Source organism: Hemibagrus wyckioides, linkage group LG06, assembly GCF_019097595.1.
Source record: "Hemibagrus wyckioides isolate EC202008001 linkage group LG06, SWU_Hwy_1.0, whole genome shotgun sequence".
Lineage (NCBI taxonomy): Eukaryota > Metazoa > Chordata > Actinopteri > Siluriformes > Bagridae > Hemibagrus > Hemibagrus wyckioides.
Genome location: NC_080715.1, coordinates 8,789,410 through 8,810,523, shown reverse-complemented (window position 1 = coordinate 8,810,523; position 21,114 = coordinate 8,789,410). Strand labels below are relative to the sequence as shown.

Sequence of the window (21,114 nt, the reverse complement as noted above, 5' to 3'; positions counted from 1 at the left end):
AAGCCACGATTAATCCATTAAACACTGACATCTTGTGTAGAAAATCTCTGTTTACTGCGTACAATTAATAAAGAAGTGTCCGATTACCTAAAGCGGGTCAACCTCACGATCTGACTCTGTATTAAAGGCAATCGTGTAGTATATTTCTAACAAACTCACAAACCTCTCATTCTCTTTCTTTCTCTTCCTCCCCCTCTTCCTGTCTGTCTCCTCTAATGTTAAATTAACTCATCTTTACCCTACTGCAACATACACACTGGTCAGTTTATTAGGAACACCTGTATGTATGTGCATTCCTGCGAATATTCATAGGGAAGCAGCTCAGGAACACAGTTGATGTGAATGTTAAACTCAAACATCAGTACAGAGCCAGGAGAGAGAGTCAGTAGAGTCCTTTATTGCTCTATATAAGATCACCCTAAACAGCAATAAAAAGAGATGCGATTCTATTTCTTATCTGAAACCCTGAGGTTAATGCTGTGGCTCTCTGGTGTAGGGACTTTAAATGGCATTATCACCAGGTAAAATGTGCTTGGAAGATCAAATATAAGATCATCCCCTTCAAGCCTGTTTGTTCCTCTGTAATTATTACTTGATTCGTTTCACTCATGTGTAAAAAATTGTTTCTGTATCACAGGGCAAGCGATGTTAAACTGGTGTTCTGTGGAGGCTGTGTAACCAGTGTCAAGTACACAGATAATGTTAATGTTAAACTCATAAGAAGCACGTTCTAGCACGTGTCACAAGAATGTTCCCAAACTGGTTAGTGATTTCTTGTTTAGTTAGCTACGTAAACATATGACCGTGATTACATAGCGTTGGAAAGCGAGCTACTGACACATTCGCTTGTGTGCTTAGATAAGTATTTTTCCCTTCTCTACATTCCTTTACTTTTTGCTTCCTGTCAAGATTTCTAAAGAGTCTCTCAAGACTATGTAGAGTCATTGGCCAGTCACTCTGGCTGACAGTCAAACCTTCAATTCAGTTTCTATTCACATTGTCTCATAATAACACCAAATACTTTCTTATTAAATGTATTACCATCATAACAAGCATAATAAACCTGTGGCTAACCACAGTGCCATTAATACCTGATGTCACGAGGCAGGTGCTTGGAGTTTGGATGCAAGTGCCAAGGGTTTATTAACAAAAAATCACTCAAATAGGAGAGTCGAAATAATAGGAACAAGAAAATTAGGAACACTCCCAAAACAATCCAAACGTGTCAGGCAAAGAGCAGGTATAAGCCGCTCAGACAGGTATAAACAGGTTATGTAAGGTCAAAACATTTTTACTAAAACAATAGCACTAGGGAAGCTTGTGGACTGTGAACTGAAAGACTAGTGTTTATAAAGAGTGCTAACCAAACATGCATTATTAAAATGATGTTTTGAAACTCTTCCTTGTTTCAGCAGGTGGAGCGAACTTTCTCTAGAACAGCACTAGGGTCACTGGCTGTCTTCAAATGACGTGTAAAGACCCATATCTTCCTGAAACACTTAAACTAGCACAAGTCTTATTTAAAAACAAAAGATTGAAAGTAATCTTAGTATAAGTAATCTTGTGAACCAATTTGTGAACCAAGGTGTTCATTAATTCACTCTGGATAAGGAAGTCTGCCTAATGACATAAATGTAAATGTAAATGTCAAACAGTGAGTGAAAGAGTGAAAGTGTTGCTGAAAGTCGGAATCCATGCTAGCTATGTTTATGGCTGCAGTGAGTAAGCGACATAACACAACGTGACACGAGACGAGATGGAAAGATTACGTCAAGGTTGTTTTCCCACTTATGCGGACCGTGTCTTCCTTGTAGCCGTCATTCATGTCAATTCAGTTCAGTTTCTGTTCAATGCTATTTGTATATTCCGCTTTTGTCGCAGAAAATGTCCAGGGATATATGAACATTACATTCTACCTCAGCTGATTGTTGCACACACAAATTGCACTACTTGTATACTCTGCACTACTCTACACACACAAAAACCACACTCACTGCACATCTTCGTGTGCATACTGCACCGACACTTTACATACCGTATTATTTATTGTCATTACATTTATATTTATATTTGACTTTTTTTTTTATCTACATACATGTATATACTATTTATTATAGATGTTTATACATATATATTAATTATTTATATATATTATTTATTATGTTTATATTATATACATACTTTTATTTTTATTTTTATATATACTGTATATATTTTATATATTTTTATATACATATATATTTGTATATGTATATCCGATACACCATTGGCTTTACGTAACTATTGGTGTTTTTTCATAAACTATCATGTCTTTAATTTCTACTATGATAGTTTTTATTCTTCCTATATTTCTATATATATTTGTATTACCTATATCCCTATACTTTTCTTTTCTTGTCCACACACTTTACTGTAGGACAGTCGTAAAAAGCGTTTCACTACATGTCGTACTGTGTATGATTTCGTATGTGACCAATAAAATTGAATTTGAAATATGAAAAACTATGACATAAAGGCGGTGAATTTTCTGATCTCAGAAACGCTGTGTAATAATCAGTAATAAATCAAGAGTTTCAAATTCTCAATTATTCACAAGTTTGTTGGTCATCACACATGATGTAGTTCTTACTTAAATTCAGTTACAAAATGAGTTATTACACATACTGTGATGCAATTACTGTAATATTCCTATTTCTTGCACACAGGGTAATTATTGTACCTATTACACCAAGTGCTTGTTATGTAGTGTGTGTATTGACATGATCCTCGTACCTGATGGGAAGAGAGTCACAAGATGATGACCTGTGTGTGCAGACAAAAATCTCGGAAGCAGTGTGAGGTCTACCCGCCCTCAGTGTTTAGCACCAATGATGTCCTTTGAAATTATCGTGTTCACATTAGGCATCACTTCAGACTGTCATTTATGCTTCACCTTTTATTCTTCTACCTTTTATTCCAATTTTAATGGGACGTATAGAAATACGTAAAAGAGCTCAGTTTTCTTCATCCCATGATCAGAAGGCTAGCCCATCTTGTCCGATCCCACAGAAGAGGTTCTGTAAAAACCAGGGGCCAAAAAAATGAAGCTTCTGTTTTAGGGGTGCCCATGTCATGTCACACTCCATAAAAACATCAGAACTGGACCACGGAGCAGTAGAAGAATGTGTCCTGGTCTGATGTAATGTTCTCTTTTACATAATATTTATTTCTGAAACTTGTGTAGAAATGGAGCCAGGATGCACTGTGGGAAGAAGTCAAGTAGATGGAGGCAGTGTGATGCTCTGGTTAATGTTCTGCTGGAAATATCTTGGGTCCTAGTATTCATGTAGATAAAATGACTGACTCATACCACCTACCTAAACACACAGTTGCACTCCTTCCAAATGACAGTGGTATCTTTTTTGCTGATTTTGCTCTTTGACACACCACAAATAGGAGGTGGGTGAAGACTCTTATCTCTCACGTTCTCTCTCTTTCTCTCTCTCTCTCTCTCTCTCTCTCTCTGTTTGATTGTAAAAAGAAAAATGTCGCCAGATTGGAATGTCACACTGCAACTCCATTTTAAATCCACCCAGTAACGTATAAAATAGATAGCCTGGATTATCACTCCCAGTTAATTGCATTTAATTTTTATTGATTTATTATTCATTGTTTTGTTATTGCTTTTAAACCCTTCCCTGTCAGGCATAAAAGAAACAATAATGATGCAATCATTGTCAAGGAAGTTAGAGGTGGAACTAGGCTACGACATTGTAGGAGGAGGAACTATTAGTATACACTTGTATTCACACACACACACACACACACACACAGAGCCCATAATTACACAGCCAAGATCATGCAGCTCTACCAGCCTCAGCTTTTTATCATCTTTTTTTTTGTCCTCTTTGACATGACTCAGGGTAAGTCTGAATGCTTAATACTAATATTCTTTTTAAAATATTGTCCTATGTAGAATTATAAAAAAAAAATTTTTTTTACTTTAGCAAAAACTTTAGCAGAATTAATTATAATTAAATATAATTCAATGATATGAATAAACTGCTGTGAAAGAGGTATATTTTTAATATATTTGCAATGAGTCTGTAGTTTTATTCCAAGTAAGCAGTTCTCCATGTAGACAGTACAGCACTGCAGGTTATAGGTCATGAATGTACAAGAATGTGTGCTATTCTTTGTTTGTCATATCAGATTTAGATGTTTACACTGGCTCCGGTATTTTATCAGATGTTTGGTGATGCACATGATACCAAAACATGATTTGCATTAACTTTGCATGTGATAATGACAAAAAAGAGATACCTGAAGATGTGATTTGAACCAGGGGCCCTAAACAGGAAGCTGAGTGGGACGTTTTGAGGGGGCGCATGGTAGACACTCAGGGCTTTGACAATTTGTAGTTTTTCACTGCTTGTTGCCTAGCCTATTAGCTGCAATATATATATTTATTGAAAAAGTGTTTTTGTAAATGAAATTATATTGTAGCAACCCAGAAAAAAAATATGTACACAAACGGGAAACGGTTGGGTTTCCAAAAAGATTATTGCCAAATAAATGTTTGTTATTAAATTAATATTAAAAATAAAAAAACAAAGGTATGTCAAATTCTCGTCTCCACACTGGCCGGAGCCCCGCCCCCGCACTTAGCGCTCCAATCACATGCAAGATCTACGCAAACGACTCTATTCAGATGGCATAAATGCTAATTTCTGTGTTGTTTGGGGGGGGTGGAGTGATGTGCTGATGCCTGCCCGTGTCCAGTGGAATAAAAAGGTGTGTACAATTTCAAATAATAGCTGTTTGTGTCCAGCATCGAATAATTATCTGACCCTGAAAGTCCGGAATGTGGTTTTGTGAATTCATGACTGAAATAAAGCTGCTCACTTCGGCGCGCGCTATCACTTTGCAAAAGGCAGCGTTTATTTAGCGAGTATATATTTGTGCTGTGTTGTTTTTCTAGAGTACCATGGTTTTATTACGATGTTACATTCCGTCTGCTTTGCAAAAGTTGCCACTCTTTGTGATCTGAGTATATAATGACTGAAATACAGCTGCTCACATCGTCGCGCGCTTTCACGTTGCGAACCGGGGCGCATTCAAAACGCCGGGGTCCGATGAGAGCGCGCGCCGATGTGAACGGCTTTATTTCAGTCATAAACAGTGGCAACTTTTGCTAAGCAGACGAAATGTAAAATCAATAATTGTACCACAGAAAAACAACATAGCACAAATATATACTCGCTAAATAAAAGTGAAAGCGCGCGCCGATGTGAGCAGCTGTGCTCCAGTCATCATATACTCATATAATCCCCCCCCAAAAAAAAATATGCCTTTGTTCTAAAAGAATTGCATTTCATTGAACATTTAAGACACCATGCTTTATTTTTTGTTTCTCTCAACAAAACCTGGCTTCAGTGTACCCTGGTTTTGTATGAAGAATGTGAATGTATAGGTGCGAACAGCTTGAGACATCAGTCTCAGTCCTGGGGAAACCTGGTGTCACCTGAGCCATGTGTCAATAGGTCTTACATATTCATGAATAGTCATTGATTATTCAGCGAAACAGAGGCTCTGCTGAAAAAAGTTAGGCACATCAGTCACTTTACCCCCAAATAAAAGGTCTTTCTGAGTGTTATAATTTTGCTGTTTTTCTATGGGCCACACCCAAGACTTTCATGAACTCAGTCCTGTGTTCAAAACAATCTGCCCGGTTTGTTTATTCTCCATTTTCACTGTTTTTCCGCTAGAGTTCAAAATTGTATTTTCGTATATGTATACTTTGACATAAGCTTAAAAGTCGCACATGAATGTATCATATTTACATCAGCCATATTATGAAAGCCCAGTTTGTGCTCTATGTAAATAAGTTGAAATGTATTAGCTACTATTTTGGTAAAGATTTGAAATTTACACAAATTTAAGAAGAGCCTCCGATTCACAGGTCTTCAGAAAGGCCTCGGACCCCAGAGGGATACAATGAGCTGAAAAATAAATATGTCTCACACAGAAGGCCAACAGATCTTAGTCATGACTGAATTTCTGTCAGGGGAGTTGTCAGCTGGGCACTGGAAGGTGCTGAGAGGGATGAATGGAAGCGTGTGTGTGTGTGTGTGTGTGTGTGTGTGTCGCCCTTTGCTAGCTTGTATTCATAATTACATCCTGGGATAAACTCCCGATTCATGACCAGGATAAGGCAGATATGGAACTTAAATGAATGATTCTCAGCATTAATTGTTTTAAATAAAACAAACGTAGCCTGTCTGGTGAGCAGGGTGAACGTGACAATTGTTAACTAGGCACCTGAAAGACTGTTTTTTACAATACGCCTTACCAACATCCACACCAAATCAGAAGCGGTACATTGTACCACAACAGTGCAAAGCAAACCTGTTTAGATTTTTAAAAAAAAGGATCTTAATGATATCAGATCAGCTGTTCATTTTCACAAAATGCTTTCAGGCTCATAAATAATTGTTGATATTGTAATTAATTTAGCAAAAAATCAAACAAACAAACATCTATTTAAAAGGCATTCAGTCATTTATTGTATATTATATTCTATATATTATAATCGTACATACTGTATATTATATATAAAATCAACTTTACAATAACCATCCTGGTCAGTGGATCCGGGATTGGGCATCTGTTTCGGATGCCTCCTGGACGTCTCCCAGGGGAGGTGTTCCGGGCATGCCCCAATGGGAAGAGCCCCTGGGGAAGACCCAGGACACGCTGGAGGGACTATGTCTCTCGGCTGACCTGGAAACGCCTTGTAATTCCCCTGGAAGGGCTGGAGGAAGTGGAATGGGCAACATGGAATGGGCATGAGGTTTGAATACATATAGGATTGTATGTCAGTCCATCGCAGAGTGCCACACACATACAATCACACGCTCATTTAGAACAGCCAGTTCATTCTGAGAAAACAGAGTCTGAGGACCACCAGAAAACTCAAAGAAAAGGAGGAAGATGAAGAGAAACTTCAAAGGAACAGTAACAATTCAATTCAATTCAATTTATTTTGTATATCGCCTTTTACAATGGACATTGTAAAAGTTTATAAGGTCATTATAGACACTAATTCTTTGCTGTCACAAGCTGACAGATGAAATGGCAGATCTGTAACGGTGTGAAAGTCCCCAAGTGGCTCTGACCATGGCTGTCTCCTGGTCCACACAGATCCATCCACAGCATCAGTGGGCACCACCAAGTGACGAGACCAGGGGAAGAGGCAGCGGTCACCCTGGAAACTGACAAACACTGGGAGCTCAGGAGTGGGGTATGCAGCTCGACAGAGAAAGACAGAGAGAGTGAGAAAGATATTAAGTATGATTCTGATCATGTGATGTTTAAGGACAATGTAGATTATGTGTAAAGTGCAGGCAGGGACTCCGGCAAGACTAGCTATGACAGCATAACTAAAAGGGAGAGCCAGAAGGTGACAGACATGAAGGCTTCCCGGGACATAAAGCATCCAACCACTTCACAGTCAGCAAATCTGAGCGACTTGCGAGGGTGGTAAGGCGACAGCATCCAAACAAATAATTTAAGTCTCATTAGAGGTAGGGCAAAATGTATCATGGTGCAAAATACAGAGCAGTCTAATGTGAGAAATGACACTGTGTGTCTTCCATCAGCTGCCTAATCCATGGCAGAAAAGGAGTGGTTGCTAGACAGAGACACTGGTGTTCATTATTCAAGCTAATGAATAGGTTTTAGTCTGTGTTTTGAGACATTTCTACTCTTCACAAACCCAACTGTCTCTTTGCAAATCAAACAGAACGGCTTTGTGCTGGATTGGAGCAAAATAAACGAATACCTCTCTGTCCAATCATCTTTGAAAACTCTATTTTCTTTGTCAACTTTTCTTTTCCTGGAAACTGATATCCTCACCTATCCAAACGTTCACTGCGGTGAAGTGTCGCCGGATTACCGCGCTCAAACGTCATACACATTCGCTTTGATTTTCATTCATCTCCAAAAACACAACAAATGATTTACAAGTTTAACATCGTTTGGTCTAACGCAGTACATGTAGCATGGTTTTTTTATAATGAATAAAAAGAATAAAAAATAGATAGCAAAGAAATACAGTAGAGTGTAAGTGTTAGAGGGTCAAGATATATTTTTTTTTAATAAATAAAAATTAATTACCTACACACACACGCATGTCTACAGCATGGCTAACTATCGCCTAATAAGTCCACTTTGTGCAAGCTAATGGTGTTCACAAAATATATAAAACATATAGATAACGATAGGAGTTTTAAAAGAGCATGTTGCAACATCTTAGAAAATGACAAACTAGCACAGTGTTTCAGAGAGGGGATACAGTATTTTCTAGTGCAAAATTTGACAAGGAATTTCTTTTATGAAAAGGTGAGGAAGGAAGCAGCAACAGCAGTTCTGCTGCAAGTGCTATTATGATTTATGAGATCATCAGTAGAAGGACTGTAATCATGGGGGCATACAATTGATGGCTGCACAATAAATATAAATATAGATAGTATACTATCCCTTTTTAAAAGTGTAAGCCAATTTCCTTGTGTTTACCTTCCACTTATTATATTTATTCTCTCTGTGTGCCAAATTGACCCGGCCTGTTTTGACCGCTTATAAAAAATGAGGTATGTATGATCACCATTTTTTTTTTTGTTTCACCTTTTTAGTCAGCTTGTTTCCAACACATTAACATATATTTTGCACTTTTTTTTTTTTATAATATTTGGTATTATAAATCTCATTTATATAAAATTATACTTCATTTTTTGATGCCAATTTCCTAAGTATAATGACAATTTCCTAAGTATAATATAAGTATAGATAGTATATTATCCGTTTTTTAAAAGTGTAAGCCAATTTCCTAAGTATAATGACAATTTCCTAAGTATATTATCCCTTTTATAAAAGTGTAAGCCAATTTTATATTTGTCTGTGGTGTGGTAGCATAGATGGTGTATTTCTAGTAAGTTTTTGACAGTTCATTTGTCTGGTAGTCTACCTGTTACATCAACTAATAGGGTTAGTCTACAAAATTAGCAGTCTGGTGGATTACATGAATAGGGTGGCGGTGACGGCAGCAACAAAGGTGATCTGGGATAGAGTCAAATTCCCGGCCTGAATCATTGCCCCAGTCCGCCACTGGTGTAAAGTAATGGAGGTCTAAGACAGGTGAAATTGCAGAAAACGGTATTTTTTAATGAGAGACAAGTGAACAAATCCAAAACATTAGGCAATATGATGGTTAACAACAGGCTTTATTCAGGGATCTACTTTACAAAGCGGATGTACTGGGCTGACGCATAATAAAAACAGCTGGAGTCTTGTGCAACCAGGTGACACAGAATTTAATGACTCACAAAAGGTCAAGAGCACAATCAAACTGAGTGTTTATTATAAAACGTGGGCATGTCAGTGAGAGTCATGTTTGAACCATGTGTGTATGTGCATGTGATCAAAAGTGTGGTGACAGGGAATGGGTTAGTGGCAGTAGATCCTGGGGCAGGTGCTCTGTGGTATGTTAGGAGGTGTGTTCTGGGAATTTATGGACTGGGTGTTCTGGAGTTTATGGTGTAATAAGGTGATTTAACACAGTAGGAAACTATTACAGCTCAAACATTGTCACAAAGCAGCTTTAAAGAAATATATCAATTCAGGATTATATTAAGTCGCCAGATTAAGATGGTTTGGACATGTTCAGAGGAGGGAGAGTGAGTATATTGGTAGGAGAATGTTGGACATGGAGCTGCCAGGCAGGAGGCAAAGAGGAGGTATATGGATGGAATAAATGAGGATATGAAGCTAGTGGGTGCAAGTGTTGAGGATGCAGAAGATAGGGATAGGTGGAGAGACATGATTCGCTGTGGAGACCCCTGAAGGGAAAAGCCGAGAGAAGAAGACGATATCAATTCAAGATTCAAGATTCAAGAAGCTTTATTGTCATTTCAACCACATATAGCTGACGCAGTACGTAGTGAAATGAAACAACGTTTCTCCAGGACCTGGTGCTACATAAACATACAACATAAAGATCAAAATACAAAAAAAACAACACAGAGCTAGGACCAAGGTTTTTGTCCCAGCCACATAAAGTGCAAAGTGTGCAACTAGGTGCAAACAGTGCAAAGACAATACAGTGCAAAAACAGTAGGTGCAAAAAGAAAAAGACAACACAAGAACAAGACACTTAGCGCCAAAAGAAAAAAGGCATGAAACCCTAGGCATGAAAATTAAGAGAAGGGATCTGTTCAGTTTTATGGTTTTTATTCTGTTTCGTTGTTGACTTGCATGAGTTTATATAAAAAGTAATTAGATTAGTTTAGTTTAGATTAGATTAAACTCTATTGTCTTTGCACAGAGTACAAAGGAAATGCAGTTAGCATCTAACCAGAATTGCAAATAGTAATATGTATATAAATAAACATAGATATATACAGTATATGTGTACATACAATATGATACCAGGCTGAGAAGCAGAGACTAGTCCAATGCAAATGACTGTGGAGGTAATACACATGGAGAAGTATAAACACAGAGAGGTGCATTATACAGAAATGAAGTATATAAATATTGTATATACTCTATATAACCAACAAATTCAAGGTTCAGATGGAGAAGTATGAACACAGAGGGTCCAGATAATCCAGTTACTTTCCTGATGAGTGCTCCACAAGTGTTGTTTGCTTTCATACTCATACCTCATACTCATTTCAAATGCATACCTTTCCTATGAATCTGTCTCTGTGGCTTTTTCTTACAGGCTCCTGGCAGCTGGTCAAAGTTATTCCTGCTGAGAACGACAACGTGTATCAATGTATAACAGAACCGGAGATGGAAAACCCAAAATACACCTGGAGAAGGTAAATGCATGCTTTTAACTGGATAAAGTTCATAACATAAACATAAAAACATATAAACATAACGTAAGAGAAAAGGATTTTAGTTTTATAGTAACTATAAATTATATTTGATGCAGATGTGCCACAGCGGCACCATCTAATTCCGTATAGGGGCAAGTTTGCATTTACAGAACATCTGCTTAGAGTGCAAAGTAAATGGACGCATGAAGACATTATTGTAGCAACTTTATAGCTGAGATAAACTTAATGGCTGAAATAAGATTTTTGTCTACTCCACTGTTATGTGATCCTTAGAAACAATGAAAAAGGTTTAAGCCCTGTCCACTCTGCACAATCTCCAGGAATGTTTGTTTCCTAGTAAATATTTTAAGTGTTCGAGAGAGTGTGAGAAAGAAAGAAAGAAAGAAAGAAAGAAGAAGAGAGAGAGAGAGAGAGAGAGAGAGAGAGAGAGATGTGGGAGTGAAATGTCATAGTCAGCATATGACCAGGAAAGGAGGAAGTGAATGGATGGTAACAGCAGAAGAACAGCAGTAGTGTGTGGTCAGGATTGGGAAAGTGAATGTTCAGGAGTCATGGTTTTTAGTTACCTTAACTGGCAGCAACATTTCAGCATGTTTAAGGGAACCAGATATGAAAACACATGTAAAGTCCGAAGTCTTGTCTACCTGTCTACTGAAAGAAAGAAAGAAAGAAAGAAAGAAAGAAAGAAAGAAGTGTTAGCGAGAGTGTAAGAGAGAGAAGGTGAGAACTGTCTGAAATGAGATTAGATCATCATTGATTTTAGATCAGGTTAAATAACTGATAATCATCAGTCATTAACGTTATTGCTAATGTAAGCTACTCTCACTTTGTTCACTGCTGTTGCTGTGCTGCAATTTGAGTCCACCATGTTGCACAAGTGTTCATTACATTCATTTCATTACAGTAAATTCATTATGAGCTTAGCATGCTCTGACCGATTAAACAAAAGACATGCTGTTGTAAAGGTGGCATTCTTTCTTCTTTTTTTTTGTGCGTATGTCATTTTTGTCCACTTCTCATATCTAATGACGTCATTGGAAATTTCCACTAACAGCACACCAGTCAGCGCGGTCAGTCTCCACACCTTACTTTTTCTGACTTCCTACACAGAGAGCACCAATCTGGACTTCCAAAAGGAGTCAGAGCAGAAGGGGACAGGCTGTATTTCATGCACTTTAATCCAGAACACACCGGTCTATACATCTGTGAGGTTGTGAACCATGAAGGTGCTGCATCTGGTGCAATCTATCGGCACATCAGAGAGGTGCATTCCGAGCTTTAACAGGTAACAGCTACCTACTGGATGTTTTAATGGGATGCAGAACTTTTAAGGCTGCTCTTAAAAATGTTCAGTAACTTCTGGCCAGTCCAGAAGATCGGCCAGTCCATCATGTTCTGAGAGTGGGACAGACCTTTTCGAAGAGAGACGTAAGAGGAGAATGGACAGACTTGTTTGAGCCTGTAGTAACTTGAATCATTATTATTATTATATATATACGTTATTTGCCACACGCCTTTATTGAAATTGACTTGCAGAAGAGATTTTTGTAGTCTCTATTAAAAACACATCGTCAGGCTAGTTCACTAGGTACAGGACTAAAAAAACCACCAGTCTAAAACCCTGTTACCCTGCTGAGCGTTTTAGCACAGAATAAAAAATTAAAACACAATACACGGATGTAGACAAGAAATCTAACGCTACAGCTTGCACAAGTTCTGTACCCTGGTCTTTTTCCATCCCTTATCTGTCGTCTAGTCTGATCTTTCTCATTAATAAGGCATTTCCACCCTTGGAACTAAACTGTCACTTATTAGATGTACCATTTTGTGTTATTTTTTGTGTAAAATGTCCAAGATCAGCAGTAAGTAGTCACACGATATCTCTCGACCCAACTGTGCACGAAATAGCATTCTCCTCCAGTTCTAAATCTTCCCGGAAGATCAAAACACTGCGATTTCACCAAAAATAAGATTAAGAACCAGGAGACTAAGGGTCAGGATAAAATAATAAAGATTATCAAAGACAGCCTGGCCACCCAATAGCAGGATGTCTGCCTTTACATGCACATGAACTTTAATGACTCATTCTTAACCAAAGGGATTAATATGGAGTCGTCCCGCCCTTTACAGCTATAACAGCTTCAACTCTTCTGGGAAGGCTTTCCACAAGGTTCACGAATTTGTTTATGGGAATTTTTGACCATTCCTCTAGAGAGCATTTGTGAGGTCAGGCACTGATGTTGGACGAGAAGGCCTGGCTCGCAGTCTCCGCTCTAATTCATCACAAAGGTGTTCTATCAGGGTGAGGTCAGGACTCTGTGCAGTCCAGTCAGGTTCCTCCACACCAAACTCACTCATCCATGTCTTTATGGACCTTGCTTTGTGCACTGGTGCACAGTCATGTTGGAACAGGAAGGGGTCATCCCCAAACTGTTTCCACAAAGAAGCATGAAACTGCCCAACATGTTTTGGTATGAAGCTGAAGCATTAAGTGTTCCTGTCACTGGAACTAAAGGGCCGAGCCCAACCCCTAAAAAAATCCCCTCACACCATAGATGTTATACTTGGCACAATGCATTGCTTTCCTCACAAACACAGACTCGTCCATGGATTGCCAGACAGAGAAGCCTGATTTGTCACACCAGAGAACACATAGCCTACCACTTTGTGGCTGAGTTGCTGTTGTTCCCAATGACTTCCACTTTGTTATAATACCAATAACAGCTGATTGTGAAATATATAGTAGTGAGTAAAAGCTTGAGTTCACTGAGCTCCTAAGAGCAACCTATTCTTTCACAAATGCTTGTAGAAGCAGTCTGCATGGCTAGGTGCATTATTTCCACACCTGTAGTCATGGAAGTGATTGTAACATCTGAATTCAATGATTTGAAGGGGTGTCCCAAAACGTTTGGCAACACAGTGTAAGTTAAAGGCAGTCGACTTTATTCTTAGGTTAATAAAAACAAAAAGTTGAATAATTGAACAATGGCAAAAATATCACGAGTGAACAAAGAACACGTATATATCATGAGTAAACAAATATCACATTAAATTGATCTTTCTTTACATAACCATGGAAAAATAGATATAAACAAATAAATTCCACAAACTCCCCGTTTTTGGATAAAATCATAAATGAAAGCACGATTAAACTTCTTGTAGTTATTCATACTTCAACCAATGGCCAGGTGATTATCCATCTATGTGTCCCACGTATAAAATAAAATATCCTATCAAACATAGCCTTTCTATGATGGCTGTACTTATGCTTGACCTATGTGAATCTAAGAGAGCTTTGGCTAAATGCACACTGCGATATCAAGGCAGGATACACCCTGGATGGAGTGCCAACCCATCGCAGGACGCGGGCACACACACACAATGGAAGTCTTTAGAATTTAGAGACTTCAGTCAGCATGAAGCATGTTTTTGGACCGTGGGAGGAAACCCACACAGGCACGGGGAGAACATGCAAACTCCACACAGAAAGGCCCCTGCCCCTGCCACCAGGCTGCCCTACATGCGGCTTAAAAATAATAATAATTATTGTATATCTATTTATTTAGGAATATGTAAAACAAAAAAAAGAATAAGAAATGGGAGTCAAATGTGTTTTATTGACTAGCTGCTTTACAAAGTCGGTTGCGTTTTGTTTTTACACTGTACCTTGTTTTTGTTTCCCATTTGTTTTTTTCTAGAAATCGTGAAACAGCTTCCATGAAGAATGTGAAAAAATACTCCTGAAAATAAAGAAGACTGAGGATGAAACTTCTGTTCTATTAATGCTCCAAATATAACCCATGTGCTGCGAAATATTTAGCTAGTATTATTATTGTTATTAATGCTGTCCTGTGAATGTGACAGGATAAAGACAGCTTTGTCAAAGACTGATACAAGTTTCAAAATACAATATTTCTTCATAAAATTAAAAACACCAGTATTTCATGATATAAAGTTACTCACATTGATTTCATAGTACTGTTGATTCATTGGGCTAAGAAATATTTATTAGTATGTTGAAATTTCATTTACGCCACAATAGATGTGTATTTCATTTTGTCTCATGTGGGTTTTGGTAAGGATCTATGACTCCCAAATCAGTCAGTGCTCATTTCCTCATTCCAGTAAAATCCTTGGCCAATAAAATGTACCTACTCTTCAGTCAGGAAGTTTTGCAGGGGTTTAACAGAAACAGCTTTTTCAATCTGAGCTGTCATCTAACCTTGACCCCTCTGTAGATTCTCTGAATAATTCCATCCTTACTCAAAGTGTGTTAGTGAATGGCCTCCTTAAATCTTCGAGTTGAGCTTATTGTTTATTATTTCCATCCACAGAAACAGCTGTTTTTATGTGGTCATTGTGATATAAATTCCACTCAGCTAATTATATGACTTGTGATGACTGCCGGTCAAACTAATTAAGAGCTTGCAAAACAACAGTGGTGGAAGTGGTAGCTTAGCACTTAAGGTGGACTTTCGTTCCAAAAGTTGTGAGTTTGAATCCCTGGACCACCAAGCTGGAACCCTGAACAAGGCCCTTAACCCTCAATTGCTCACGGATATAAATAAGATCAATGTAAGTTGCTCTAGAAAGGACTAAATGCTTGAAATATATATATATTTATCTCCAGCTTTGCAATATTATGTGCAGTGTTATTATGAAATGAAATAAATGTAAGCACTCTATATAGTTAATTTAAAGTAGGTTATTTTTAAAGTAAAGTAAGGAAGCATGTCACATGTTAAGTCACATGATTTCACAGAAAGGTGGTGTACATGTGTGATATGTTGTGTAATATGTACTACTAATGTACTCATCTGCCAAAATCACCTACATTATATTAAAGATGGTTTCTCATATAGTGCAGTAATGAAAGGTAGCATGTAGATAAGTGTAGGTAGCGTACGTTTGCTTGCTACTGGGCAAGAGGACTCTATATACTTAATAAAAATGTACTGTAGCAAGTATCTTGAATATAGTCTGAATGATCTAGTAGTATTTCCTATTAAACGATCAAGATGATTAATCCTGTTACTAGTGTGGGAAAACAAATTTTCTAGTGTTCTGGCAGAGGAAGGATCACTAACCTATTCGGGAAAGGTCTCGCAACCAAATGGGTCGCAAATCTTAGTGGGTAAACATAGTCTCTAATAGGGGTACGGGAAATGAGGGGTTTATATTAACATACACTGCATGAAAAGAGGTGTATCTGTACCAGGATACTCCTGTATACACCACTGATTTTCGGAAGTATCTGCAAGTACCACTGACTGTATACATCAAATTCCACCAAGCTAGGATACTTCCAGAATGATACCAATTCGGATGAATCTTGCTGAGGTATTCTACCATGGTACAGCCATTTGTTGCCATGGCAAGTAATCCACTCAAAGATTTTGTCAGGAGACATTCACACCTCAAGACCCATTTGCATTTTACACCTTTGCACAATTCTGCTGTTCGCTATTGGTCTTTTATCTCAACATTGATTGGTTGTCTAGTGGGACATTACCCAGTCCCTTTCCTGTTAATATTATTTATTTATATTATTATACTTTTTATTTAGCCCAACCCAAGCCCTCATAGCTTAGTGACTCGATTGGTTATTGGGCAGGTATGTAGATAGACCCTATCCACACACCCCCACTGTACTATACATCCCCCACACCCTTCAAAAAATGAGAACAGAATTGATTCAGAAATTTTTTATTAAAATTAAACCAAACACTAATAAATATAAAAAGCAAAGTAAGAATAAGGGAAAAACAGAAAATACGGAAAAAATGAACAAATGTGCGATTATAAAAAGGTGCAATACTAAAACAAACACATGCACCAGTATGTTAGAGTTCCAAAAACGAATGTCTTTCTGGCTCGGTTCTATTAACTCTTACACACTGAAGGTGTGTAAGAGTGTAGCACATATCCGCCTCCAGTCTGCGTTGAAGCTGCTGGCAAAGCTCCGACAATTGTGGGTTCCTGTGAGGTGGAGACCTTGCAACCCACACCGGTCTTCCATCAACCATGGCATCCTCCTCATCGGACATCAGTTCCAGCATTGCAGTCTGCCACAGTTCTCTCTCTGTATCTGTTTGAATGACCCTAGTCCTGGACTCCAGCAACTGCAAAACACACAATACGTTAACCCCTAAAAACACCCAGAGATGTACCGAACTTAATACATAGATGAATTTCTATACTTACTCATCTTTTCCTTTGTCTGTTTTTAGCCCCTGCCTTAATGGAGTCTCTTAGCTGGGACTTTCCTGGCTGAGACAAAGAGTATTTCCTGCGCAATGTCTCATAGTCCTGCAACATGCTGAATAAAAAAAAATAATTCAGATAAGTGACAGAAACAATTAAAATTATTAGATGGACAAAAATTAATGGGACACGAAAATAATTACAGTAACAGTTTCTGATTCCCCTTTATACACTCAGGGTCTGTAAAAGTCGTCTTTAATTCCTCCAGCAGATATTTCATCACTGCCTGTTTATGAGGTGAACTTATTCTGTGTGGAAAGAGAGTAGTATCATTAATTACACTTAAAATGATTATGTAAAACCTCATACATAGCATGTAAAAAACAGCATTCTTACCCAGTTTGTGGATCATATTTATGTGGGTTGTTTTCCGAATTATGGAGGCGCCTTACAGCTTCCTGTAACGTTGAATTAAAAACACTTTAATACATACACACATACATACAACAAAGACTTTTCAAACATCGTATAATTGAACAAACTGTTAAATAATCTGGACACCTACACCCACGTTATGCACCCTCTTAACTCTTTTATGCCCATGGCTCGACTCTTCCTGAGGTCTTTCCTCGTCGAACTTGCGCAGCTTGCTTCTCCATCAAACCCTCAAGCTGACGAGACAAAGCGCTCTGACCGGAGATCAGCTGCTTCATCAAGTCATTCATTCTCAGTGGGCTTGATGCTGTTTGCTGACCCTTAGTCACGGGAGTAGAAAAGCTTAGGTTTCTTTTGCACGCCATCACAAATAGTATTTCGTACTTCCACCAAGACGCATTTCGTGAGAATAACTTCCGTAAACAATGCTGACAATTTAAAAACAACCTTCCCCATTCGATGGTTTCCACGACACCCCGCCCACCCCTGTCAATGAATTGTTTGTATTTATTCTGGGGGAAAATATAATACATGTTGCCTGTCATCATGGAATGGCGTTTGAGGTCGCCTGTGGATCTGTTGAGAAGAAAGAGAGCCCGGCGGTTTTGTGATCACTGCAACAATATTGTTTCACATGCCAATTTTTATCGTCACAAAAAAATGTTTTTTCGCAATGGAGTTTGGATCAAAGATGCTACAACCCAAGACAACTCAAGAGTGGAAAAAAACTATTGAGTTAGAAGATTGTGCACGTGATGAAAGCCTTGATCCATCAGAAGTGGAAAACGCAGTCTGGGATGTCCACTTAGGTAAGTTATTGAATTTATTTTATCTATGTCAGCAAGCAAAATGATTTATAAATGTTTGACTTAATTCGCACAGAATATTCAGATATATAGTCTGTTTGTTTCTGTAGGCCTAAGGATGTTTGAATCACAGCTTACCCCAAAAGAACTTCATTTATTCATTTGTTCATTTATGTGCTCTTTTTGTTAGGAATAGTGTATGTTCATAATCTAGTTAAGTTGTTTTTATAGCATATAAAATTAACCATTTGTTGAAACTTGTATATATTATACAACTTAGGATATATGTTATATAAATATATAACTGTTATGATCTTCAACATTTGACAATGTACAATAAAACTATATAAAATCTAGAGCACTGAAGAGCACAATAATGTTAAAAAGAGAAGAATCCTGTTAGGCTTAGGTAATAAACTGTTTCTATCTTGATTTGCAAATGTGGCCATTAGACGTAATGTCTGCTGACCAAATAGCTTTAGTTATTGTTATGAATGGCCCATCAGCACATACATATGATAATGCAGTGATGAAGTGCCTGTTAACAGTAACCTACGGTGAACATTGACATGACAATACATATTACCATGGTTTTGTGATTGTAATGGTATTGTGATCTTTGGGTGTTTGGGTTGATTAGCTTGTAAACACAAATAATCTTTTTTTACAGAGAACTTTAGCAGCCTAGAAGAAGGAAATCTGTGCATGCCTGAGGAAGACATGCATTTCAATGAAAATCCAGATTCACTGGAAGGACAGCTTAATTTATCATCAGTTTCTGATGGTATGTATGTATGTATATCTATATATCTATATATATATATATATATATATATATATATATATATATCTATATATCTATCTATATATATCTATCTATCTATCTATCTATCTATATATATATATATATATATATATATATATATATATATATATCTATATATCTATATATATATATATATATATATATATATATAGTGTGTTATTACATATACATCATTGTTTGTTCTGTGCTTAAAAAATAATGTTTCTCTTTTTGTCATTTGATAAGAAGACAGCAATGAGCTCAGGCTTTTCCTGGAGCCCAGTGAAACATAGTCTTCAGATGATGATAGTGACAGTGAAGAGGCAGTCTTTACAGATGAGCAGGACCATGAAGATTCGGATTTGGCTGAAGATGATAACACTGAAGCAGATACAACCAATGGTGATGACGCCAGGCTCCTAGCATTCATGCTTTTAACCTGGCAAGCTGTATTCAACATATCAGACAATGCCATCACTGCATTGCTGCTATGCCTCAGACACTTTATGTGGGTAATTGGAAATATTCTTTCTGCTGATTTGCTTAGCAGTTTTGCTGATATGATTCCCAAGATTTACATTCACTAAGGAAATTGACCAATATTAACAGAGACAACTTCTGCGAATATGCTGTCTGTCCCAAGTGTAAGTCCACATATACACTTACTGAGTGTTATCATATCGCCAGGAATGGTTCAGCTACTAGTAAAATATGTGGATATATTCCATTTTACAAGCATCCACACAAGACATCTGCCCTGAGAAAGAAATGTGGCTCTCTCTTAATGACCAAAGTTACACGTTTCAATGGCACAGAAAGTCTTTACCCAAAATAAACCTATTGTTATAAGAAAGTAATTCAGTCTTTGGAAACTTTGATTAGAAGACCTGGATTTTTGGAAAGTGTGAGAAGTGGAGACAAAGACGAATTCCTGACTCTGTTATGGCAGATGTTTATGATGGACAGATTTGGACAGACTTTCAGTATGTAAATTGGACAGCCATTTTTAGCAGAGCCAAACCGTTTTGCTCTTATGATGAATGTTGATTGGTATCAACCCTTCAAGAATTCCCCATATTCAGTAGGGGTCATATACCTGGCCATTTTGAATATGCCATGAGAGGAGTGTTTTAAGGAGATCATAATTTTAGTTGGAGTTATACCAGGACCTACAGAACCGAAGAACATTATTAACACTTATCTTGACCCTTTGGTGGATAAGCTTCGTGAGCTGTGGGATGGAGTTCCCATATTTAATCCTTCAATTTTGGGGTGCCAAGTGTACAGAGCGGCTCTTCTGTGCCTTTCATCAGACATTCAAGCTTCACACAAGTGTGGTGGCTTTGTGGGCCATGGAGCTTTAAGAGGTTAGTTTTCTGCTATTGTGCCATTACATCTGTTGTTTTAAACTTAAAAGTACATCTGTTTTTAAGATACATCATCCATTCATTGTTGTATTTGTGTTCTATAGGATGTAACAAATGTCTGAAAACATTCAAGAAAACATCCTTTGGGGGGGAAACAGACTTCTCTGGCTTTGACCGTTCATCTTGGGCCCCTCACACTTCAGAGGCGTACAAGCTGTGTGCTAAAATGACAGAGAAGGCAACCGCAAAGGCAGCCCAAAAAAGACTGGAAGCTCAGTATGGTGCCAGGTGGTCTGAACTTTTTCACCTTAAGTATTATAATGCCATAAGATTTGTTGTCATTGACCCAATGCATAATCTACTTGGACAGCCAGGCACATATTCAGGTTATGGACTGAACTTGGTCACACTAAAGAGAAGGTCTCAGTAGTAATTCCACTATGCACAGTGGTTGAGATTTAGGCCAATGTAATTACAAAACCTTGTTTGTTTATATTGTTATTGTGCATTTTCATTATTTTTTGTCATTATCTGTAAATGTAAACCTTTACAATAAACCTTTTTTGTGATATTCTGAAACAACGTTTGTTGCATTCCTCCTCGACTACTATAAT

At 37.7% G+C, this 21,114-nt stretch overlaps 1 long non-coding RNA gene across 1 annotated transcript; it reads left to right on the top strand.

Annotated features, from left to right (window-relative positions):
* The first annotated feature begins 3,763 nt into the window (after positions 1-3,763).
* Positions 3,764-21,075, top strand: LOC131355049 (uncharacterized). Its single transcript, XR_009204817.1, has 6 exons — positions 3,764-3,902; positions 10,763-10,862; positions 11,994-12,168; positions 14,582-19,112; positions 19,383-20,500; positions 20,605-21,075. It is a non-coding gene; the product is annotated as an uncharacterized LOC131355049 (long non-coding RNA).
* The last annotated feature ends 39 nt before the right edge of the window (positions 21,076-21,114 follow it).